This window comes from Streptopelia decaocto, assembly GCF_964273445.1.
Source record: "Streptopelia decaocto genome assembly, chromosome: 3".
Taxonomy (NCBI): Eukaryota; Metazoa; Chordata; class Aves; order Columbiformes; family Columbidae; genus Streptopelia; species Streptopelia decaocto.
The window spans coordinates 38,007,161-38,027,373 of NC_138656.1; the positions used below are offsets into that span (position 1 = coordinate 38,007,161).

A 20,213-nucleotide genomic window follows, 5' to 3' on the forward strand; every position below is an offset into this window, starting at 1 on the left:
TCAACTGACCAAAAAGAGAAGGGTGGTTCGGAGTCTGAACCTGTTAAAACTAATCCAGAGAAAGACAGTCTCGCCTGTGGGAGGTAGAAAAGCAGGTCATAGAAGTCTGTGAAAGTAATAAATAAAAATCTCGGCACAAAGGTGGCATCTTAAGTTCAGGCAGCCATGTATCTTGATGGTTCATAATTACAGTTGCATTTGGTTTTAGTGCATTTGTTTTTCAGTGCTTTCTGCTAAAATTAATTTGTGGGTCCCCTTGCAGTAAGTTAACTGATTTAATATGTTTGCCTTTGGTTCATATAATAGAGGATTCTTCCTGTTTTAAGAATTGTCCATCAGAAGTCCTACATTAGGAAAAACTAAATGATTTCAAGATCTGATTCTAAGTGTCTTGTCGACCATACTGATATTTCTGAGTGAAGCATAGTGAGTCAGGTGTTGGAAATTAATTTTTGTCAAATCCAATTCCTTTAAATAAAACATACTAATCAGCAATTGTGAAGTTATAGGAAAAAGCTGATGCTTGCTGTAGAGGAAGTAAGATTTGAGATGGTTTTTGGCTGGAGAAAGCCAAGGGAGCTTTTGAAAGTAAGAGAAAAAAAATGTTAAGTTTTACGATGCTTTATTGGGGGCAGTATTCATGGAGATTTTTAAGGTGGGACTGATGAAGTAGAAAGCTGTTCAAGCAAGACTTCAGTCCTATCCTGAACTTGCTTTAGAGAGAATTTGAACTGCAGATACTTCCGCTTCTAAAGAGAAATTAAATTTATATTTAGTCATTCTAAAATTAGTAGTAAATATTCTTTAGATAAGATACTTCTGTGTTACCATTGGGCCAGTTCTTCTCATGGAGTGGCAAAAATTATAGGTAAATTTCTCTGTCTGTTCCACATTCTCTCCCTTTGACAGTAACGAAGAGGACAAGGGGGCATGGGCTTAAACTCTGCCAGGGGAAATTTAGGCTGGATATTAGAAAGAAATTCTTTACAGAGAGAGTGGTCAGGCATTGGAATGGCCTGCCCAGGGAGGTGGTGGGCTCACCGTCCCTGGAGGTTTTTAAACTCAGATTGGACTAAGATTGGACTCAGATTGGCACTAAGTGCCATGATCTAATAAATGGACTAGAGTTGGACCAAGGGTTGGACTCGATGATCTCTGAGGTCTTTTCCAACCCGGTCGATTCTGTGATTCTATGAAAAATTGTAAGGGAAAAAAAAAAGTCTGCTAAGCAAAGTAACATATGGGAATGATTATAAACAATACTACATATGGAGAGCCTATAGTTTAATTTCTGTGTTTTCCTAGGTCCTTTGTTGCTAGAGCACCATCATGTACCAGCTATAGTGTTGGCAAAAAATTTATACTGATAGTTTATTCTGATTTTTTTTCTTTAATTTCAGTATTATATAGGCAAAAGAAAAGGAGACCACTAGCTTTGCCTTCCTTCTTGAGTAGAACAGCTTGTCAGCTGAATACATCTGGTCTTTGACAAGACATACTTGTATTTGATTACCTATTGAAGATGAAGGTGCAGGTGCATACAAGTTTGGTAAACATGCTGAGTGGGCAGTTTCCCATGAAGAGAATGCTTCTTAACAAATTGTTTTATGTGGAACTGAACGGATGCAGTTTCTCTCGGTGTGGAACTTTCACCTAGTCGCTAATTATGCAGGTGAATTTACATGTTGTATTTTTGCTGAAAAATGATTTTATGGTTTGGTAGGTTTTGTTTCTGAATATATACAATAAAGCAGTGTTTTTTAAGATGCTGGATCTTAAAGCAATTAGAAGGATTATACATTTTGTGTGTGTTTTACCTACAGATGATCCAATTACCCTGTCTAAGTCTTCATAGAGAAGAGACCTAGAGTTTAGTGAAAGATTCCTTGACCTTGATCCCCATATCCCCATACTGCTTACATGAGCAATGACTGCAATGGTACACAAGAAAGCCTTTTCTCAACTGATACAGTTCAGCAAAATATATCTGTAAGATTTTTCTTTAACATTCCTCATTATGACAGTCATGAGAGCTTTATATTGCTGCATCCGCTGGTCTGGTGTTTGGTTTTTTTTTACTTTTGGTTGCTGTGATTTGATTTTTTTGCTAAGGGAAAGAAGGTGCATAACTAAAATGTTATGACTTACCTGATGAATATTTTTAATGTGACAAATTCAAGTAAGAGTTGACAATTTGAGTTATGATGTATAGCAGACAGAAGGGAAAAATGCTTTAAGGGGACAGTACTCCTGAGAGACATTTGGAGAGCTCTGCAAATCAATACTGAGGGTGACGGACTCATATATCAACCATGACTCTCTGCACCAGCTTGAATGTAATGAGAACTTCAGTAATTTGGCTCGCTATGGTTGAGTGCTGCTTCTGGGTGAAATTTCATGAGCATGTTAAAAGTGAGACCAGGCCTCTTCAGCCTCTTCTGTCTCAGCAGACAGAGGTAGTTTCAAAAATAGTAATACTTGCCCTAGAAATAAAACTTGGGTGACTAGCAAACTGTGGCGGTAGGAGTATATGAGAATAATGAGTATATGCATTACACTTCAGCCATTTGTCTCCCTCTTTTCTGTAGTGTTTTTGCCATTTCCTTATCAGATAGATTTGAGGGAAAATCTGTAAAGGAAAAAGCTAAGAATAGCATTCACAGGCAAATTATCAGAAACTGCTCAGGTTTATATTGTAGGTTATTGGACTAATTTAATCTGTGGCAGATGTTAAAAAAGAAGAAAGAAAGACAACCCCTTAATACGACTACTTTTTCTGGTGCTGGTCTCTTTATGCCTCCCTTGTGTTAGAAAGTGAGGTGTTTATTTGCTCTTCTTGTAGCTATAATGTTAAAGTTTATCTCAGGCTATACCTGAGATATTGCAAAATAAAAAAAGGGCTGTTTGTTTGATACCAAAGGAAAAAAAAAAAACTCAGATTTGAGCTGGAAGGGTCTTCTTTTGCACAATAGTTTAGGGTTCTCCTTTGCTTTAAGAAATTCTCCTAATGTAGTGGTACATGACCAATACATTCTGATAAGTTAGAATTACTTTCAATAAGGTATTTTTATTGTTGTACCAAAATAGATCAGAATCAAATGACATTTGCATGGTGATGACGATCCAGCAGGGAGCCTCTGGAAGCCTCATGGAGGAAGGTGATTGACTGCTGTTACTACACAAGCAGTGTTTACTCTTCATTTTGTAGCTTTATATTCCTTTCCAAATTATGCCATTGTTTTCAGAAATTCTAGATTTGTCTAAACACCAGATATATTTTTGAAAATTGGCAGGAAGTGCCATTGGGATGGGAAATCACTTCGATGAATGATAGGAGGTTTGGTGGGTTGGTTGGTTTGTTTGTTTTATCCCACCCCCCTCCCCCTTGAAAGCATCTGTCTCTGATTTTGTGCTCTGTGCATTTCAGTTAATTTCAGTTACTTTTCTTTTTTCCTGGGCTAAAAAGTAATATGCTTCCTTCTATCCCTCCATATATGTATATATTTAAAGTTCTGCTGGAGTAATCCATGTCTGATTTCTCCACAGTGTCCTACTGCAATAGGAGATTAACTCATCAGGCACAATGGGAAGCTGAACTTTGTCCCCAAGTTTAGAAATGGTCAAATTTCTGATTTTTCAGAAACTGAAATAAGACCAATTTTCAATCCAATTTAAAAGTAGTTTACATTTTTCTGTAAAACAGCTCTTTAAAATTATTTTTGAAAAATTATCTCAGCATTTAAAAATTATATTTTCAACTGTTTTTCATGTATTTGTTATTTCCCCCATAATGACATCAATTTTAAAATATGCAATGATAAAAGTTTAATTACAGTATGAACAGATGGCACTTCAGTATTGAAATGACCTTTGAATTGAAAAAGAATTTTTTATACAAGAAATTTTTACCTTCCTCTTAGCTCTGAAAATGGGACTAATAAGAGAGTCTGTTAAATCAGAGATTGCACTGAGTACTGGTCCATGAAAAGATCTGATTTAAGTCAATAGTCCTGGACTGAAAATGTGTAACAGCGTGAAATCACATTTCCTGAAGTCTTGTCTTCCTTTCTACCTATCTGTGTGATACCTATGGTGAATGTGGGCAGGGTCTAGTGTGAACACCTCCCAGTGCGAGGAGGATAACTAGAGGAGTCCTTGGACGCTGAGCTAAAGAATGATGTGTCCTAGAAACACTGGGTCTCCAATCACAGTCTCATTTCGAACTGTGATAAGCTTTTCTAGTAAAAGAATTGCCGAATAGTTAGTCTCATCCTTCTGGAAGAGACCTGATTAAATGCTCATTCCTGCAGAGTAGAACAAATCAATTAGGAAGAGGAAGGAGATGTTTGGCTTTGGTGCTCAGTCAAGCTGATTTTTTTGATAGTGCAGATGGCATCTGCATACTGGAGTGATAGACATAGTAGAAAAAAACACAAATGGGATTTTGCCCTATTTCAGTCAAAATATAGAGGTAATTAATGGCGTGAGGATCAAATGCCACTCCATCAGAGAACTGTTCAGCACATTGCATTAAAAGATGAGTCACTTTGTAGGACAGGAATAACCATTGTAGAGGAAGCTGTTGGGCTTTGACAGCTTGGATGAGAAAGGTTGTTAAAAGTCTTGAGTAAGAATCTGAGATGGCAATATATTGAATATATTGCCAAAAATCTTTCCAGGGAGAGGTACTTTACTTCCTATCTTCAAATACATTCTTGTACATATGATTTCTTCATTTTAAAATGAAAGTTTACCTTTTGCTTTTCAGAATATTACTTGCTTGACCTTACTGCTACTGTGATGCTCCTGTTACAAACAAAAATTGCCCGGATAAGTTAAAAACTGATGAGGGATTTAATCCATGCATGTGTCTTGTACCAGCCTTATTTTTAACCAATATGCACCTAATCTTGAAAATTAAATTAGAGGGTCATATCACACACCTCTTTGCTGTTATCTGTGGAAGCAGCTGCACCATGCCACTCTTGTTCACCCCCCCCCATCAGCCTGCATTAGTGCTGCTGGGCCTGCAGGTTTCCTGTGAATGTGGGTGCTCTCCCAGGGACAGGGAGGTGATGGCCAGCCCAGAGTAGCACCCCCCTACTTGTTACTAACAGTACGCTTCCCAACAGATAGTTTTTCACGAAGCCGGTGCCTGGCTGACCTCTACAGAGAGTTAATACAATGCACTCTGTGGTTTTCAGTGAGAGATGCTACTTCCCACCTTCCCATTCAGTTGTCTATGATAACACCAAATGTGCTAAGCCAAAACTAAGTGTGAATCAAGCTGTGTTAAGAAAAGGTGGTGTGTCGGGGAGAAAGTTGACCTATTCCTATTTGTTTTCTTTTAAGAAACACTGCTAGAGTCTGAAAGATTGCTACTTGTCAGGAATCTATCTTCTGTTTCATCAGTGTGCAGTTGTTTGATTTCCTGTCCCTCCTGTTTTGTGACAGGCTTGTGAGAAACTAATGCTGCTGCCATGACTGCTCAGAAAGAAAAAGGGAAAGGGATGTTATCTAGACTTGTATTGTGAACACACTTCACGTAAGGACCCCATTATGTTGTTTACAGCTTTTATCTTCCATCATGTGCTTTGTTTCAATCAGACCATGTCTAATTCAGTTTTGGGTATTTGTTTATTTTATTCAACCTCTACTGGAGAAGAAGATTAATGAACAATATTTCTGTGTGGTGTGTGTGTGGTTTTTATTTATTTATTTATTTTTAAATCTGCTGTGTATGCAGTGCTGCATGCCACTGCAGTTTGTCTCTTCTTTCTGTATCCACTGGATAACTGCTTTATTTTTCCTCCCTGCCCACCCCCCTCGTATAAATTTATGTAGGTTTGCTAATTCCTCCTAGGAATATTTAGCCTCTGAAAAAGTTTATATCTGTGCATGTGTCTCTATATACATAAAAGACATATGCAGATGCTTCAGTTTGTGTCTATTTTAAGTTAGATGTGTACGGTATTTAGTATTCAGATACAATAGCTGGTTTTGGACATGTAAAAATTAATTACAAGGCAGATTGTACTTGTCTTTAAAAACAGAGTACAAAACAAAACCCTACTGTTTTTCTTTTGTTTTCCTACAATAACCATTGCAATAAAAATTCAAATTCATAGAATGTTTGTCACACAAACAAATGTTATTCCAGTTATGGTTCATAAATAAAGGGCAGCACTTAAATTCCAAACAGCCTCTTGACAGATGCAACAAAAGGGAAAATGGTCTAGTTCTGTAAGGGGGAGTCTGCTGTCCTCTGAGACAACCCTGAGAAGAGATAACATGCATATGGGACTGATATGGAGGTCACATAAGGAGGAATCTTTTAATTTAATTAAAAGGATAATTAATCCTAGAGAGATTTTGTAACTCTCTGCAGCTGAATTTCATGGGCCTGTGCTGTTTGGAAGCAGAAAAGTAAATGAAATTTTGACATGTAAAGATGAGAAAGTATCACTTTTTTTTTTTTTTGCCAATAAATGTATCTGATGGAGGAAGAATTAGCAAAATATTAAATGTCAATTTGCTGGCAAATATAAAATAGGCAATGCAAACCTTGCCTCTTACAGTGAAAAGATAATGATAAAACCAGCTTCTTCCACACTGACTTGTTCTGCCTCAAGGATTTTCCATAGTAGAGTATTATATGATATTTGTAAATGGTGGTGTTAAAATGTTCATAAAAGATAAGGCGTTAAGCATACATATTCTACAATCTAAGACATTAAGCCTACATTTTAAAACAAAATTATACATTACGAATGCAAATAAATAATGTTTACATTATAATACTGCCTTGATTTTCCTGAGAACCAACTGAACAGTATAATATAGTTAACTCTGTTTTAACAGAAACCATTGCCTATAATGAAGTGAGAATTCTTTCGCTTGATGAATCTTCATTTTATGAACTGTTAAGGAGCCTCAACTGCACTTGTTCAGCTGAGAAAAGAGAAAGGGTTTGCTGTTTCACATGGCTCAATACCTTAGGTACTGTCGTGCTCCTGCTTCAGCATTTCCTATAATTGCTCTGATAGCAAGGGGTCATCCTGGATGAAGCTGCTGTTGATCACCTCTGTCTTGCTAGAGTGACATCAATTTATGTATCTGTCATAAAGTTACCGGACCAGCACCAGTCCAAGCCACTGATGGCTTATTTCAATATACAGGCATCTTGAGATGTAATGAATTTTACTTTCTGGATTTGTCAGATGCAGGAATACTGAAATCATGATTAGTAAAATTGGGATGGTGCCCATTTGTTTTGTAGTCTATAACTTTTTAGGGATGGCATTTACATACTTTGCAGTAATGATTGGGTAAAACGTGTTTTGGGTTTGTGTGTGTGTTTTGTTGTTGTTGTTTTTGTTTGCTTGTTTTTTTTTTCCTCATGATTGCTCTAAAAAGCAATCATTATATTGAAACAAGCAATAGACATTGATGGTTATCAAGACTGGTTTGAATAAGTTACTGGGACTGTGTAAAACGCCAGAATCTGAGTGGTTTCTGGCTCAGCATTGCTAATTTGTTTGGGTGATTCCACAGTAACATCAGCTATTGTCAGGTCCTGAGGATTAAGCCTGAGTTCCCATCACTGAGAGGGAGGATGTCCACACTGACTAAGAAATAGAAGTTTCTTGTAAGCCATGAACTGGTAGAACTGAGTAGTCCCTTCTCTTCCCCTTTGTTGTTTTATTATGTACTTTCCCATCTCATCATAACTATTCTAAGCTTCTTAGGGAAACAAAAATTGCATTTCTCTTCAGCATCACCCCTTTTTGGGATTTTCTCAGTGGTTATTCTGTTTTTTGCACTAAAATCTTTTATCCTGTGTCCAAACATAGTTTTATATTGAAAATCATAGATACTCTGTGTATTGTATTAGCTTAAACTATTGCAGACTCCCCCTCACTTGCTGTTCATATTTGGAAGAAATGAAGCTACAGTGTGGTTAAGTCAATAGTTCATGTTCTTGGGTTTTGGGCAATGTTGAAAGTGTATATAAGAGGTTGCAAGGCCTGGATGGTTGAAGTAGACTATCATAGGATCTCATGAAAATTGATATGCTGGTACATTTGCATAATCTTGTATATTAAATGTTGTAAAGAAAAAGAGAGAACACAGTGGAACAAGTATTTAGCCTAATTATTTCCTTCCAAGTACCAAAATGTACATAGCTAAAGAAGGGCTGTGCGTGTTTGTGCACGCACTGGTGTGCAGGCTGTGTGTGAAGCTACAAACAGGAATGCTTTTATGCTCCCAAGTTTTGAGGAATGGAGCACACTTCTGTACGTGTTCTTCATTCCTGACCCATTTGTTTAGACCCATTTGAAAGCCTCAGGGTTGGTGATGCCAGCGCTGCTTTTGTTTCCTCTGTTACTGTAGGCTCAGTTCACGTTTGCTCCTGCATGCACTATTGTGATATTCTGCTTCCTCAAGTGTAGGAAAGAGAAAGCAATCAGGAGCTGTGCTTCTAAGGGAAGTAGGAGCATGGCCTCTTTTGCTAACTGAAGATTTCATAGCTATCATCATGCAAAAGGAATGCAGATTAGTTATATCAGCATAACTCTAATTTCTTCTCATTCAAAGGAGTCCACAGTGGCAAAGACCTAGATACTCCACTGTGTATTTTGTAAAATCTGAGTATAAAATATTATAGCATAGGCTTAGAACTGAACTAATTTAAATTTGGGAAAGAAATACAACAATAAATTGAGTTTTTATTTAACTTGCCTTCTACGTTTCAGGTGTGGGGTGGTGGTATTTTATTGTATTGTGTTTTTCTTCTCCTCTCTCGCTCTCTCTTCTCCTCTCTCGCTCTCTCTTCTCCTCTCTCGCTCTCTTCTTACTTTTACTTTAAGGAGTCTGCTCACAGTGGGCTTTAGCTGACCTTCCTCAGTCTGTCTTCCCTTTTTCCTTCCCACCCCATATCTTGGGGCTTGAAAACGAGTCTGTGTACTCACCATGCCACAAAGCTTGTGTCCACGCTCTAGTGCCAGAAAAGGGTTTGGAAGAAAAATAAGGAATGGCCACTTTTTGTTACAAATGGAAATTGGAATTTTGCTCAGCAAAACAATTTAAGTCCAAAGTGAGATCATGGATGTCACATTTACCGTAGTGCTGCAGCCCAAATTAGTTTTTGAAGCGAAGAAAGAGGAGATCACACTAAAGTGGAGGCCAGTAACACAGCACCAGCCAAAGACAGGGATCTGAGCAAGTATTTGAAGGGGTTGCTTCTCAGGAAAAAAGAGGCCATTTGAAACAGAGGTGGCTGCAGCAGGCTAAGGAGAGAAAAGCAAAAGTAGAGCATGGGCTGCAAGAAAGGGGTAACAAGAAGAGCTGATATATAGGTTACAGGTTATGACTGAGGACGATACAAAAAAAGGCAGAAAAAAAGACACTATATGAAGAGACAAAACCAAGAAGGTGGTAAGAGCTGAGGAGAAATATGATGTAGCTTTAACAATAGAGGTGGTAAAACAGGAGAGATGCTCCTTGCTGGTTTCATGTCAAAATGATAGGACTGCTTAGCAGATTTCTGTATTAGACTGTCTTTTTCCAAACCGCTTACTCAATTTACATGCTGTATAGTGTGTATTCTGTAAATGTGTTTTGAGTTCTAAAAATTCAAATGCCTTGATGCATTCAGAAATTACATTACAAATCTTTAAATAATCTGTTTGAAAGCTGAGGAAAGCTTAAAGCTAAAAAGCACATCTTCAAGTGCGAAAATTGAACTTTTCTTGTAAAATTTGTGAGGAGAGCCAGTTGTAAAAATCTCTGTGCTTCCTCTGAGTCTCATCTTTGTTCTGCCTTTATGAATTCAGATCCCTAGTGTCCTTTCCTCCTCCCCCTCTCTGGTGTGCCTCTCGATTGTTTCACAATTTATCTTTGCTGCCCAGGGAATCCAACTGTGTGGTGCTGGTGGCTTCATCATGCCTTGGTGTCAAGGTCAAAATCTTTTAATTTTGCAGGCAGGGTGGGTATTGTGACCCCAAGGTCTGCTGCTGTATAGTTAAATCCTGTCAGTGTTCTCACAATGACAATGTCTTGGGTTTATGTCTGTCAGCCGCTTTATTGAGCTCTTTGGTGATATTTTGTCTAATTTATCTTGGCAAAAATATAGCAGTATTTTCTTGTTAATGCTAAAAGCCTGTGGTATTAAACTTTCAGATAAGTAAAAAGAGCTTAACAACATTCTTACTACAGTTGTTAAACTGAATAGTATATTTACAGAAGGTTTAAAAAAGGTTTGGCAATGTAATAGAGATTAGTTTGCCTTTCTACAGTTTCTGTATTGTGTCTTCAATCAATGTTGGAAACATTAGTTATTCTAAAAGGATGTCTAGTATACATTTCCATTCTTGGAAAAGTCATTGTGAAAGGGGAGAAATTGAAATACCTTTTGCGTTTACAGGGTTTGTGTTTTTAACAAGAGATTGTTTGCCTTCAGTCAGATTTTACTAGTAAAGAGCCTAAGTACCTAGACTTTGTGATTGGATTTGCCTGTCTTTAAGGAATGAAGTGCAGTAGGAAAGGAAACTGAAACACATGATCTCTTGTGCATTTTCAGAGTTTCTTGCGTGTTAATGATGATCATGATCAGTATGAATTCACTGAAACAAATGGAATAGTGCTTTTGCATTAATTTGGTCAACATACTGATATGTATGTATGATACTTTTATGGGCAAAAAAAAGTCTATCAACCTCCAAAGTGACTGAGATATTACTGCCTAAATCTTTCACTTCTCCCCCCCTTCCCATATGTCCTCATTCTTTCCCCCCAAAATAAGCAGACAGTCTGCTTTTTGAAAAGTTCAGCCAAAAATGATGACTTGATATGGAAGAATTATGAGCCTCTGAGAACAGCTCATAGCTTCAGTGGCCTCAAATCTGTACGTGCTGAGTACTTTTTCCTTTATCCATTACCAAATCAATATTTTTGCTACTATGCTAAACAAGAAGGCAGTTATTTATACATTACATGCAGTTTAAAAATCTACATTAGCTATTTGTATGCGCCAGTTGACTGACTACTTTGAAAGGTTGTCCTCACATTTACATATACTAGTGTCTCTTTTGCATTTTTTTTCTGCTGATAGTCTAATGAATAACAAACCGACATACTTGTGGGAGCCAAACAGACCTCCACGGGCAGCAATTGTGAGTTCACAGATCAGCCTTTTCCATTAGAAAGAAAAGGAACCCCACTAAAACCTGATCCCCTTATTGGATTTGGTCTGTTGAAGACTTAATCTTTGGTATTGAAAGGAGATGTGTCAGTCATCATGCCTGATCAAGGCTGGAAGCTGTAATACTGAGAAAGCTGAAAAAAGACTTTTTAAAACAGAATCTGTAGGCATCCATAAAAACACCCAAATCCTGCTGCCTTATTCCGTTGAGTAGCTGTGTTGACTTTTAAAGACAGTGGCGTATTTGTGTGGGTAAGATGAATTATTTCTGGTCAAAAATGTTTCTGTGTCTGCTCAGTTTGTAATAAGATAGATTACTCATGTTGTATGTGCAAATTGTGGTTGAACTCAGCGGTCTAGACATATGGGTGTTTGTGTTGACTAAGCTATCTTACCAACTCTTATCAACTCCGTCAGCAAAACGTTTACATATTTTTAATGTGGGAGCATTCCAAGTTTCCCAGCATTTGTCTACCTTTCTTACCATCTGTAAAGAAGATTGAGGAATCATTATTTATTCTTTGTAATTTAGGAAATTACCTTATCTGAAACTGAGCTGAAGTCTGCATATAAATAAGCAGCAAGACCTAGATCATAAAGAGAACCAGATGCTGTCGGCCTCTTATACTTCTAATGGCCACTAAACATGTGGTCTAGTACTTCTGATGAAACACAAGTCGAACAAATCAGGCTTTCACTACAAGTTCTGCCATTATATAATATATCATTGCTCTGAACATGTAAATAGAACTTAAAGAGCAAAATATTGGATTTCAGTTACCAATTCTGTATGATAACTGTATTTCATATGTATTCAAAAGTAGAGACAAAGAGACATAGTTCATTAAGAAGCTATGTTTAAGCTATGCAGTTTGCAAACAGTCCTATTCCAAATGTACAGTGAAGACTGCTCCACTTGCTTAGGGATGTTAGGGTGCTAGGAAGCATTGGAAATATGGTTTCACTTCTCTTTTTTCCTGAGAAGTATCTGACCCAGTCTTTAAATGTCTCCAATTAAATGAGTCTTAAATGTTTCAGAATGATCCAACCAGGTACTTGTTGGATTTGATCTCTGTGCTTTTTTTTAAATAACCTTAATTGACTCAAGTTTCCTGATACTCTGAGCAAAATTAGCCTTTCTGAAAAGGTGACTTGGACCGTTTTAATACAGTGTTTTGCAGGCAGCTCTGACTGTATGATCGTCCTGTAAAGCTGTAAAGCTCTCAGCTAAAGAGGAAGCTCTGTGACCAGCATCATCAGCATGGAAGCAAACCCAACCTGTTCCCTGAGTAGGCCCGGGTAGCTGGGACCAGTGCCAAGGCAGTCCTGGCTTCTGGGTTGGAGCATGGGCAACCCAGACTTGCATTTGCTTTCGGAACATGGCTTATCCTTTCGAGGAATAAGGCTTATTTATTCCAGCGAGGTGTTTAAGCTCAAATGCAACTGAGTAAATAGGCGAGAGGACTTATTTACTCAACTAATTACCTGAAATAACACTTCATGTTATAAACAGAATTATTCTGTTTCTGTAGTTCAGAAGGTCAGTGCCCTATTATATGAGCCCATATTCTTATGCATGTATTTATTCTTGAACTTTTTAAAATTAGTGTGTGGTTAATAGAAGATGCAAGATGACAAAGCAGGGACAAAAAATATTGAACCTCTGTTTTTACTGTGGAATGATTTGAAATGTTATTTGTATATTTAGAGTGTTCCTGTTTGTTTTGTTGCTATTATTGAGCCTTCAGTATTTTACACCTATTGTTCAGATGAAGAAACTGAAGCAGAAATGTATTTGAGTATATTGAAAAATCAATAATGCAAGCTAGAATTCTTGCTGACCCATCTCTTACTTTTTGGGTCATTCTGTGTTTAATTCATAGCTTGTTCAGGATTTTAATCTGGAATTAAGTGTGTGGTGGTTTCTGTTTGTTTGTTTGTTTTATTTTTGTGTTTTTTTTTTTTTTTTTAATAGTTTATTTTGCAGTATGCACTCCCTCTTCTCTGGCTTTTTCCTTGAGCTACAGTGGTTTACTTTAGAGTCTTAACTCATTCGCTTGTAGCACACTACATAAAGTTCCACTTGAATGCTTAGAAATATAAAACATTTGCCGTGTAGAAATGAGGTTGACACATGGCTGGAAGAAATTTACAGCTGGTAAGTGACAGCAGCAAACTTGTATTATACAATTTAAGGAGGTTCATAGGTTTTGTCACTATTCCCCGTTAGTTTGGATTGTGGTATTGCGGAAAACCTGGAGTATGCACAAAAGGCATTTGCTTTATATAATCCCTGGAAGAATTATTTTAAACAAGTCGGTCTGGTAAAGCGGCAGCTCACTGGTAGTGTCACTTAATCAAAACAGAATATAAATTTGAACCTCTCAATATTTTTTTTCGGTACTTCTGCACACTTTGCAAAAAAATGACAAATTTTATTGGCTGAATTACTTCAGCATTTACCCAGGAAAATCAGAATCCTGCAGGACATTCTGATTTGCTGTAGTGTATGTTTCTTCTGTTTGTGTATGAGACTGGATATATGTATGTCCAGTATTACTAATTTCAAAATGTGGAGTAGAAATTGTTGAATGAAGTAGCATGAATAATTTATCACTGACTGGCTGATAACCTCAATCAATAAAACTGAGTTAATTTACTAATTATTGACCTGTGGATGTAAAACTGAATACTGTATTTTATAGTGAATAAATGCCTGAAATAATTATCTTCCCAAAGAGGTATGATATAATAAATTAAGAAAAAGTTCTCTTTTTCTGATAAAGTATTTTTGATCTTCAGGAGGGGCTTTTAGTGATCAAGAACCAGCAAATATTTGTTATCAATTGGAGAAGTCAAGAAATAGTTTAAACTATGTTTAACTTTGTATGCTTAGGCATCTTGCAAAATGGTGGATGCCGATCGTTGTGTAGCCATAAACAAATGTTTGGTTTTTTTCCTTGTCTTTAAATAGTTCTGTTTTGAAGCTTTGTTTTGATTTCAATGCTGTAGGAAGGGAGGAAATGGATGCACATAAGTGTCCCAGTGCCAACTGAGGGGTGACAATAGTCGCATGGGCATAGGGAGCACCTCAGTTCCATACCTCAGGTAGTATTTTTCTCACTCTTTAAAATATTTATCTTCTGACTAAAAATCAGATTGTTTTTTCCTGTGTATGCACTAATACACAGACTTGATAGCATTTGTATTCATCTTTGAAAAAAATAAATTAAAAATCCTCATTTAAAGTAGGATTTCAGATTATCCTAATAATTTCGTCATAGTATTTCCTCGTGTAACTGTGTATTAATTCTCTGTTATCAACCTTAATATTCTTAGATGGGAAATAAAAGCAGGTAATATTTCAGAATGTCCAAACACATGATAACTTGAAGATGACAACAGCAAGGAATACAAGGCCTGGCTCAAGAGTCTTTTAACAACTCACAGGGTTGTGGCCGTATCTTGTAGCCTGTATCTAGGAGTGTTATAAATGCCCGAGCAATTGTTGGTTGCCAGGACTTAGTACCTGCTTTGCATTATCTAAAATATGTGCGTGTCCACAAATGACACTTCATCAGTTCCAGCTATCCAAATGTTTCAGATATATTTGTGAAGCTTTTTATGCAGTGCACACGTGCATATAACACTCAAACGTGTATACAACAGCTTGTCTATAGGTTACTGGGGAGATGTGTGCACATATGTCTACAATAATCTGCCCTGAGCCTGGTGGGATAAATCAGAACAGAATAAAAGCCTACTTCATGAAGTTGCTTCTTGTTTTTCTAGTTTTCCCAAAGTGTCTTTGGAGAGTTATAGTCTGTACTGTCTATTAAATTAAACTTCAACCCCCATCTTGCTGTTCTCAATATTTTCTTTACAAGCATTTATAGCTTTGCCTGCTACAATTGTAATTGTTTGAAAGGACCCAAATATTGTATGAGTAAAATGATCAAATTAGTTCTTTTTGACAGGATGCAGAAAAAACAGGTACTTTGAAAAGTGAGGTGTTTTTGACCCTATTTTCCCAGCACTGTTATTTCACTGTTTTTAGTTGCTTTGTGCTGTTATGCCATGCAATTATTCTATCTGAAGGAAAACAACAGCTTTACTTACTAGCTCTTCTCTTCTGCAACTTCCTTTTTCCTTTCACAGTCTTTATTTTCAATTCACATGCATTTCTGGCTTGGTTTCCTAAGGAAATATGTGACTTAAGCGATCATGGTCTGTATTGTCTGACAATCATTTCTTCGTTTCCTAATAACTTTTAGAACTGTCAACTCATCACCACCACATTTATTAGAGGGACACAGGTTTCAAAGCTATTCCTACAAGTTTTGTGAAAATACACCTAGAGGTGAGTAGAACAGCGGCCCCTTAGTGTTTTTGCTAAGGAAATGGCCACCACAATATAGTAATAGACGCAAGATAATTGAAGAAGAGAGAGATGTGAATGAAAGCCAAGGAGGAGACTGGGCTTTGTGAGTTCTGCTTGTTTGTGGATTCAGTTTTTTGATCTAACAGTTTTCAGTGGCAAAACACATACAAAGTACGCACCTTCAATTTTTTTACATTGGGGTGACTATGTTCATTATGGACTTAAAGAAAGAATTAGGCACCATTTGTCTTGATTTGCTTTAAAAAAAAGAGAGGCATGGACCAACCTATTTACATGAGTATGCCTGTGCATGAGGAGAGACCCTGTGTTAGCTCGGATTGCCTTTCCTGTGTCTCCCAGAAGTTGTCATTTAGCAGGCAGGCGGTAGTGAGAAAAGAAATTTGGCAGAAAAAGAAATGGGGGAGAAGTGCAGTCAGACCTAATAAGAAGCACTTTCAAGACTTGTAGGAAAATGTGGCAGTGCTTTCTCAGTTTCCATGTGACCTTTCTCCTGATGAATAGTTTTGTGTGAGACACTGAAGCTTGGGCCAGGTCCGCAAAAATCAGCTTTCCCTTTGAGTTAAGATTTCTGAGAAAATTTTGTGATGGAATCCATGTGGGGGAATTTTATTACTCTACAGCATCTTTATGTGAGCATTCTTTGGGAAAAACTAACATAACAGAGGAAAAAATCTCCAGGAAAAACTGTCACTTTCAACACTTGCTGTTAACATTCTACTAAACCCCCGAAAAGTCGAGTCTCTTTAACCCTCAAGTAACGCAGCTTCAAAAATGTGTGACTGTATTTTTTTTTTTCTAAGTGAATCTTTTGTTATGAAGAGTGTATCTGGTTTTAAGGTTGGGGACAAAGTGTTATCTCTTAGGCACAGACTTGCTGAATAGCCACATAATCTTTTTTTTTTTTTTTTTTCCTTCCTTTTTCCTCCCTGTACTCAGATTGCTCCTTTCTGGGTCATGTCAGAAACTAATTCTGCGAGTTCCTTGGCTTACAAAGGTTTGTACAAGGAGGTGAATTAGCACACTTTTGGGTGCCATTAAAAAAATTGTTTCCATCCTTATAAACCTTTAAAAAAATCCAGATGTTTTCAGCAGCTACAGATAGTGCCAGCAGGGGGCAGTTTAGTACCAATGGAAACGGAAACTGCAGGACTACACTTGAGGAGCAAGAATGAACGTGAAGCTTGTATAATCAAACTACAAATAAACTGTGTATATAACTTTTTGGACAGCACTAATACTATCACTTCTATTCCTACTGGATTTGAAGTTTGAGTTGTTTTCTTAAAAATAAACAAACAAATAATATTTTCTGAAGTTTTCTTATTTCCCACAATATTTTCAGTATTTTATCCTTGAAGAATTTTTGAATGGTGTGTATGACAGTTTGCAAAAAAAAAAAAAAAAAAGGTGCATATTCATTACAAAAAACATAGCAACAATGAGATAGGAAAAAGACTAATTTCTGTGATGATTGACATTTAAACTGAAAATTTTGAACCTAATATAGGTACATGTAAGTTTTCAGGTCAGGTTCTTCAAAGGCAGGAGTATGGTGCATGTATGTAAGCAACCCACCATCTGAAGTTTCATATTCCTCCCACCTTCCTTCCTCCCATAAAGAAGTCTGCATTGATTTCATTAGGACCAGTGGTGTGCTTTTAAATTTCTAGTGTTTTCCTGAGATCACAAGCGGCCATAGCCATTCATTAAGGTTAAAGTGTCTAACATACAAAATCAGAAGGCAGAAGAAGGATGCAATAGGGCAAAAATAAATAGGTGTCTGATAAGATAAGGAGAGTCCCTGTTGCTTTATGTTTTTCATGTGGTTGCTTTTTTTTTCTGTGGGTATGTAGCTTTGTCTTCTGTTTGTACTTCTTGCCACTTTGGTACATGTTGCATGTGTGGAATATCTATGCAAGTGAATCCATTTTTAGATTCTCGTGTTCCAGGGAAAAGTATCCATCTTTCTTGTTAATTCAGTAATGGCACTTGTAGAGATTCTTTGTTTGCATTTGATTATTCATTCACAAGAAATAATTAGATGGCTCTTTCCTCCATAAATTTTAGAAACCTTGGGTAGATATTAAGGGTCATGTGAGACATTTGTGCTCAGAAGAGTTACTAAACTTAACTTGTTCTATATTAGTTGATATTGTTAACTAATATTAATCATAATAATGTTAAAATGATATTTACAGAAGTATTTTGAAAAGGAGTAACCACCTTCTATTTTTTTCTCATTTTTTTTTCTGTTCTGGTTCATAGTCATCATGGTTCAAATTAAGTCCAATATTAGTTTTAATAATATCAGTAATGCAATGTAATGGAATAGCTTTGTGTATTTCAAGATTGAAACATGGGAATAACATGTTATTGGGAAGTTTTACAGCTGTGTTTGCAGCAGCAGCAAATACAACAGCTTTGAATTTGCCTTGATTTTCTCTCTTTTTTAAAATCTCTTTTTCTTTGGAAGGTGTATGCTCCTCCTACTTTTCTCTGTACTTCTATTTCCACTCTATCATACTCTGCAGATTATGTTACTGAAGTAGATATGACTTTATGCATCACTAAAATATATCTGATTAGATTACACAGAATTTAAGTCTGAGGACCTAACTTCTGTTTCTATTTGTCATCATTTCTCAGAGATTTGTCATGACAATTTTGACCTTGTCTGGTATCTAAAGCTAGCGCAAGATTACCCAGACTTTGGAACTTCAGGTAAAAATGTTAGATACCTCTGTCTATGTGTACATTTCTAAAAGATATAGTGCGTCTTAGGGGGGTTGGCTATGTTTCTCTAGAATGAGGTCAAGAATGAGAATAGAGCTTTATTCACTGCTACCTTTTAAATGCTTTGAAGGGAAATGTTTTCCCATTAGAATATACTATTCCTTAAAATGATCTTGTGTGAAGTTTTGCTTGATACAAAATGGAATAAATTAGTTTTGAACATTTTGAGAGACTGTATTGCTTTTTAATAACTACATTGTTGATCCTGCACCTCTTGACTGACTTTCCATTATAAAGTTAGCTTTGGCAAGCTTACGAAACACTGCTGGTTGAAGGATTGCTAATGTTTGCAGTATATTACAAGCGTTGAGTCCCATTTTCCTTCCTGAATTTAGAGAGTAGGTGTGTTGATAAATCTTAGTTCAAAAAGCAGCTGGGAGCTGCTGCCTTTCTTACTGGTCCCTTTTGAGCAGCCAGAATTCAGAGCTCTTTAGCTCCTTCATGCCATGCCATGTGCTTATGTGTCTGCATTGGCACTTGTGTTTTTTTCTGGACAGACAGCAAACAAATACTTTTCTTGCCAACCAGGTTCCCCTGGGATGGATCTGCAAGTCTCATTATTCTTTCTAGTCAGTAGTACCCTTGAATAAAAAATTAGCAGGCTTCTCCTCTCCCCAGTATTTTATCTGTTCCTTTCTCTGTTACGTTCTTGCACCGTATGAAGTGTAGCAGGAGCCAGTCTTTCACATGCTGTGTCTTCATCTTTGCTCAAGTCTTAGAAACAGGGCTGGTTGCTCAGAACCTTTTCTGGCTCTCCATTTTGTTTTCTGCACAGAATGGTTCTTTTATTGACTGCTAGTCTCCCTTTGAAATGGGTAAGTTTTATCCCATAAGGAGTATTTAGATTTCAGCTCCTTACTTATCAGAGAGCATTGCAGGTATCTTAAACTAGTATGGCTTTCATTTCAATAGTCCCAGTGACAAGACTTCTGGACAAATGACTCTTGTGCTTCTACTCATAGACTCAAAATGGGCCAGGGTCTGCCAGTGTCACGTGCTGGGTGGTTAGAGAACGACTACTGTATTTTCTGCAGATGGGAAGTAGGAAGGAGCACCAAACTACTGACTCTGGAATTCCTGTTCCAACGCCTGCTATTACCTTCAGTCTCTTGTCAGGTGGTACATAACATAATAGTGCCCCAAGCAGTGCTCTGTTGCAGAGGTTTTTGCTTTGCAGAACATGTGTCAGGAATATAGCGTGGTGTCTGCAAGATGTGGGAAGTGGTTCAAGGGGAAAACACATTGCAAAACTGGCAAAACTCTCAGTGATATGGAAGTAATTTGCTATAATCAGCAGGTTTTCTGATGCAATCACTTGATAATTGCATACATTGAGGCTAATAACATATAGTAACAAAGAGCAGGAAACCACTACGTCTGTAAGTGGAAATGTTGCTTTAAAATATATATAAGCCCTCAGTGCATAAAATGCCTCACAGGATGGGAGGTGGTATGTGGAAACCTTCTTCTGTTTGTTTTGAAATCAGTTCTAATAAGGTAGGTGGTCTGAGAAACAATTGGCAAAGGACTTTGAAGGTCAAAAGATTCTCAGGAGTCTGGTGTTTCAGTGCAAACCTTGAAAAGGAAGCATTTCTGTATGAGAGTACCTAGGCTGTAGTGATAGTATCCCCAAATTTTTTACTGCTGGGCAAAAGAAGTGTTGCACAAGAAAACAGAAGATAATACTACACACATTAAAACCAAAAACGCCTTGTGTCCTCAACAACTTGTACGCAACCTTACATCTTTGCAACTGAAATATGCCTTATTTCAAGTGACTGATTCCGTATCTTCCAATGATTGAGGCAGGAGCTG

The 20,213-nt window shown here is 37.1% G+C and overlaps 1 protein-coding gene across 2 annotated transcripts in view; it reads left to right on the forward strand.

Annotated features, from left to right (window-relative positions):
- Nucleotides 1-20,213, forward strand: part of SMYD3 (SET and MYND domain containing 3) — a 402,785-nt gene that overhangs the window by 85,705 nt on the left and 296,867 nt on the right. The window lies entirely within an intron of this gene.